Source organism: Lepus europaeus, chromosome 11, assembly GCF_033115175.1.
Source record: "Lepus europaeus isolate LE1 chromosome 11, mLepTim1.pri, whole genome shotgun sequence".
NCBI classification, from domain to species: Eukaryota; Metazoa; Chordata; class Mammalia; order Lagomorpha; family Leporidae; genus Lepus; species Lepus europaeus.
The window spans coordinates 110,450,361-110,456,360 of NC_084837.1; the positions used below are offsets into that span (position 1 = coordinate 110,450,361).

The 6,000-nt window shown below is 58.8% G+C and overlaps 1 protein-coding gene across 1 annotated transcript in view; it reads right to left on the reverse strand.

Moving 5' to 3' along the window:
• Positions 1-6,000, reverse strand: part of TBC1D2B (TBC1 domain family member 2B) — a 64,457-nt gene extending 58,457 nt beyond the window's left edge. Inside the window, exon 1 of the mRNA XM_062206365.1 lies at positions 5,734-6,000. The gene's annotated coding sequence lies outside the window, so the exon portion shown is untranslated. The remainder of the gene's footprint in view (positions 1-5,733) is intronic.

A 6,000-nucleotide genomic window follows, 5' to 3' on the forward strand; every position in this document is an offset into this window, starting at 1 on the left:
CGCGGCTCAAGTGTCACTTCCTCAGTGGGGTCCTCCCTAGCCCTCCCCCAGCCCTAAACGACATCAAGACCTCCTGTTATGCACCCATTGGACCCGTTTCTTTTCACACTTCCACCCTGTCCGGGCTCCGCTGTGCTTTTAACTGGTGTCTGTCTCCCACTGCTGAGCTCCACGAGGACGGGCCCGCTGTCTCACTCTGTCTGCCTCCCCAGCACCTGAGTGCCCACACTGAGCGAGCAGATGAATGAACGAACCAATGAATGAGACGTTCCTGCAGCCTTCCTAAAACCCGGGAACCCAGTGACCCACTGCCAAGGGCCACATCCTGCCCCCTGCTTTTCTTTGTACCGCCTACGCATGAAAAATGGTTTAACAATTTTAAATGGTTGAACAAACCAAAAGAATAAAATATCTATGATGTGAAAATTACATGAAATCCAAATTTCAGAGTCTATATGTAAAAACTGGAATGCAGCCACACTTGTTGCTTTTTATTTATTAAGATTTTTAAAATTTATTTGAAAGGCAGAGCTAGAGACAGAGAGAGAGCTCTTCTATCCACTGGTTCACTCCCCCCAGAGAGCCACAACAGCCAGCACTGGGCCAGGCTGGAGCCAGGAGCTTCATCTGGTCCCCCACGTGGGTGCAGGGGCCCAAGCACTTGGGCCATCTTCCATGGCTGTTCCAGACCATTAGCAGGGAGCTGGATTGGAAGTGGAACAGAAAGGACACGAACCGGCGCCCACGTGGGATGCTGGTGTCACAGGCAGTGGCTTGGCCCGCGGCGCCTCCAGGTGTTGTGGCACTGCAGTAGCAGGGGACTGAGACCCCGCCTGCATAACCACTCACACGCGGACTTTGCATAGGGCGCGCACCTGCTCTAACAGTGTGCTCTGGGTCCACACGGTGAGCATGAAACACAGGAGAGACCAGAAAGCGCTGGGCTGACTTAAATTCCTCTCCCCTGGGGAGCGAGGTTGTGCCCCTTCTGTATTCCTGGCCCCGTGACATTCAGTGGCATTTACTGAATGGCGGCCACTTTTGACGGGGACACAAACGTCACATAACACATCCACACGCTGGGGTTCTAAAGGCTGACAGCTCACACAGCAGCCGATGTCAATGCTCACTGGGGACCACCTTCTAGTCGCTCGTTCATTCATTCATTCAACAAACACCTCCCTGGGTGCCTTGTCTCAGCACGCCCACACGCAGCCCTGGCAGCCGACACCCAGTCCTCTCCTGCTCATGGCTATGAAGGGCAGGCTGTCCAAGACCGGGGCGCTGTACACCAGTTCCCAGGGCAGGCACGTGTCCTGGTTTGCAGACAGCTGCCTTTTCGCTCCATGCTCACAGCTAGAGAGCGATCACCTCTCTGGGTCTCTTTCATAGAAGCGTCAATCCCACTCCTGGAGACGCCACCTGCAGGTGCTCATTAAACCCCCCAGACTCCCAAATCCCTGTACTCTGAGTTAGTGCTTCAGCGTGGGGGGAGGGGCGGCACAGACATTCAGCCCAGGCACAGCTACCCTGCACAGCGCTGTTCTGGGAGCTGAGGGTACAAGCAGCTCCCCTGGTGAGCCTGCGCTCTGGGGCACAGAGCAGGACAGAGACTGCCCCGGCTAGGGCCTGTGTGCAGGATGGTGGGAAAAGGAAAGTCACCACGTTCCACGGCAGGTGCGGGTGGGGGTGTCCCTGCTCCTTTCTGGAGCTTGCTGATCAGCAAGCTACAACGACCCCATGACAAGTTAAGTCTCCAAAACTTGGATTTAAACACTGCTTCCAGACCGCTGAACTGCTGCCCGAGGGCCGGGCGGATCAGCAGGGCCGCTTAACCTGGACCCATCACGTCTAGTGTGCTCCTAACCAGCAGGATCACCCAAGCCGACAAACGGCTCTCATCCCCCTGAACACAGTTCCCACCCCACACAAAAGGGGCGTGAGAACAGGGGTGCACAGCTGTCCAGTTACGTGGGACTCGGCACCAACACACACGGCCACGTGAGCACCGGATGACTAGGAGAAAGGGAGCAGAGGGAGGGGCTGCATCCGCGGCCAGAAGGCTGACGCCGCTTGCTCCAGGGATGGCACAGACCTGGGGGTGCAGAGTCACAAGCTCTTCCCCCAAGTGCCAGCTTTCTCGGGAAGTATTCCACGCCTCCAACTCCAGCTGGGTGACAGGACTCCTGCACCACACACACACACGCACGCACACACGCGCGATCATCTTCTCCCAGACCTTTGCAGCAATTTCCAAATCCCCAGTAAAAGGAACTCCAGAGCCTGGCAGAGGTGAGCAGTGAAAACGTTCCTGGTGTGTGTTACTGTGTGGAAAGGACAAACCACCGCACTCGACCACCCCAAGACAACTGACGTCCACAGCGAAGACAGGAAGCGCCGGGCGTTTGGTGCAAGTGCCGGCGGGGATGCCCACCTCCCTGTCAGGGTGCCTGGGTTCAAGTCCCGGTTCCACGCCCAGCTCCAGCTTCCTGTGTTGCAGACCCCGAGGGGTGGCAGGTGATGGAGACCTGAGCTCCAGTTCAGTCTGGCCCAGCGCCAGCCACGGGGGACACCTGGGGATGGCAGTTATGTCTGGCTGTCTCTCTCTGCCTCTCAAATTAAAAAGCAAACAATAAAAAACAAGGTAGATCTGTCAGAACAGAAAAGGCAGGGAGACCGTTCCCATTCCCACCCTCAGTGGCCGCAGCCTCTCCGCTTAGCTTCACCGTCCCCGGCAAACCCCACCCGTGCTGGCGTCCACTCCCTCGTCTGTAAGACAGGGCCCTGGAGCGGCTCGCGGAGAGCAGTTCACCAAGAAACGCCGGGATCAGTTTTCACTAAGACTCAAGCAATAAAACGCTTCGGAAAAGGCCAAGAGACCACAGCTCCTCCGAGAAGTCTGAGAGACGCTTTAAAATAAGAAACATATGATAACACAAGACGCGAATTGCTGCTTTTTTTCCTTTTGTTTTTAACCCGTCTGTTAACAGGCACGGTATCGGCGATGCCACGCAGCCAGCTGCAGCGGGGCTGGGGCCACGGCCTCCCCATCGTCCCTGGGGCAGAGCTGCCCTACACAGAAGCCGGAAAGCGCACGGCAATCACTTCTCAGATCTGAAAGGTGACAGGAAGATAAATGGCCAATCTCCAGCTTTATCACCATCAAATCTTTACTCCGATGGTGCAGAGAGAACGGAACCGGTCTTCCTGAAAACACGGCCGGTGCCCGCGCTCAGGAGCCTCGCCGTGGTCGCCACACAGCCGACACCCGGCCCCAGGCGTTCCGTCTTATTCCACGACTAATTAAATTTTACATGTAAAACGTTTCCCCGTGAGTACTCACGGGGTCGGTGACTCTCACGCGGGCCAGTGTTGCCCGGGATAAACGCACGGCTTGGCGCAGCGGTTAGGACCCTGCTCGGGTCGCCCCCATCCCACACTGGAGGGCCTGGGATTGAGTCCCAGCCCTGCCCCAGATTCCCGATTCCTGCTGATGTGCGTCCAGGGAGACGGCAAGCAAGGGCTCAAGCAGGCGCATGCCTGCCACCCACATGGGAGGTCCAGCTCGGGTCCCTGGATGCCAGCTTTGGCCTGGCCCAGCCCTGGCTGATATGGGTATTTAGGGAGTGAACCCTGGAAGGGAGGTCTCTCTGCCTTGTAAATAAATTTTTAAAAAATTTAAGAACATATATTTTCTTTTTTTGTCGTTTTAAACAAATATTCTGAACATACAATAAGATGAGCAGAACAGTATAAAAAACACTGTGCACCCACCACCCAGCGTAAGAAACACGGCAAAGCCACCATGGAAGTTCTGGGTCACCCACCCCCGTCACAACGCTGCGCTTCCGTCACAGGTGACTGCCAGGGCCCCTCGCCCACCTACAGCTCTCCCCAGTCTACACAGCATGTACTCTCTCTCTCTTTTCTTTTTTTTTTTTTGACAGGTAGAGTTATAGACAGTGAGAAAGAGAGAGAGAAAGGTCTTCCTTCCGTTGGTTCACCCTCCAAATGGCCATCACGGCTGGCACACTGCGCCGATCCGAAGCCAGGATCCAGGTGCTTCCTCCTGGTCTCCCACGTGGGTGCAGGGCCCAAGCACTTGGGCCATCCTCCACTGCTCTCCCGGGCCACAGCAGAGAGCTGGCCTGGAAGAGGGGCAACCGGGACAGAATCCGGCGCCCCAACCGGGACTAGAACTTGGTGTGCTGGCGCCGCAGGCGGAGGATTAGCCTAGTGAGCCGCAGTGCCGGCCACAGCATGTAATCTTACAACCTGCAGCCCGACTCATATAACCTCCATCTGCGCTCAAAGGGCACTGATACCCATGGATTCAGTCTGATGTCTGTGAGTCAGCCACACGGACACCACGGCTCTGGGTCCTTTCTGTTCGCTACCGCGTAATATTCCATTCTACACACACACTGTGTATTTGACCAAAGGCACAGCCTGACCTCCTACGAGGCTGCCAGGTAGGCCTAGGGTGCGTCAGTCGAATCCCACACCGCCACAACCACCCAGAGATCCCCCCAAGGAGGAAAGCGGGACAGAGAGGCGCGTAACCCGGCCACGCAGCTGAGCACAGACTTGGGTGGCGAGTTCGAGTCTAAGGCTACAGCCACACTCCCAACGTTAGGCCTTGTGGCCGCTTAGCTGCCTCTTCGCTCATTTTTTTTTTTTTTTTTTTTGTTAAGAGAGCTCTCCAGTCATCTGACAGAATCTGAAACAGGACGCTCTGTTTTCTTTCTTAACAAACAATTCCACAGGAAATCCATCTGACTCAGGGTCGCTCCACATGTTCCAGGAGAAGCCTCTGCTTTGGCCGGAGTCCCTGGGACCGGCTGGGGTCAGCCCCACGTTCACACAAGCGCTCTCCACGAAGGCCCGAGGGGAGCCACACGCCGCGGCACAAACAGGCCGGCTGCACCCCTTGGGGCCGGGACACAGGGGCCTCTATGAGCAAGGGAACCAGACCCTGGCCGAATTGGCAACAGCCGAGTGCACAGAGCTCCAAGAAAGGCTTCGGGGAGCAGCTCCAGCTGCTGCTGGCGCCCAGGGCTCCGGGAACAGTCCTGTGTACACAGGGCCAGGGTGCTGGCCGGCTCTGCTCTCCACTTGGCCGGCTCTGCCGCAGCCCAGCCCTGCCCCTCTGAGAAAGCCCAGCTCTCAACACGGAAGAGAAGGGAGGCAGAGGAGCGAGGGTGGAGACTCACGGGAACCCACAGGGAGCCAGGCGGGGAGCGAGGCCGCCCAGCACCCCGGCTGCCCCAGGGAGGCTGGGCCCTGGAAGATGATGGGGTGCAGCCCCCTCGGGGCTCCCCAAGACGGGGGAGGCCTCGCGCCGGTCCCTCGCGTCTCCAGACGTTCCCCCCACCCTGCGCCTCTCCGCTGGAAGATTCTGGAAAACCCCAAATGAGCAAAGGCGGCACAAGAAGCAAACAGGCTACGGCCGCTTGCTGGGGTTGTGTCCCGGAGGAGGGGCCGGGCCGGGACAGCTCGCTCTGCTCCTCGCACTGAGTGCGGGGCCACTCGGGGAGCTACCTGCAGCCCCCACACCCCCCGGGAGGCAGCCAGCACCGCCACGCCCGCGGGACGGCCAAACCTCCCGATAAAGGCCTGGGAGGGGCGGGGGCTTGCACGGGAGGTGGGGGAGGGGTCCGCAAATCGCGGGTCTGGGGGGATCGGGGCTGAGAGGGGAAGGCAAGGGCGAGCGGCCGCGGCGCGCGTGCCCACCTTGAGCACCGTCACGGCTCCCGCGCTGTGCACCTCGAAGTGCGCGGGCGGCTCGGCACCCGCCTCGCCCGCCTCGTCGGGGCCCTGGTAGCTGAAGCAGGCGTCGGCGATGTCCAGGTGGCCGAGGGGCAGCGCGTCCTGCGGGCTCTTGAAGTAGTAGAGGTAGCAGCGGCGCGCGTCGAACACGAACCAGCGGCTGCGGTAGCCACGCAGCGGGCCCTTGCCCGACAGCTTCTGCAGGTAGCCGCACAGCCGCGCCGGCTCCCG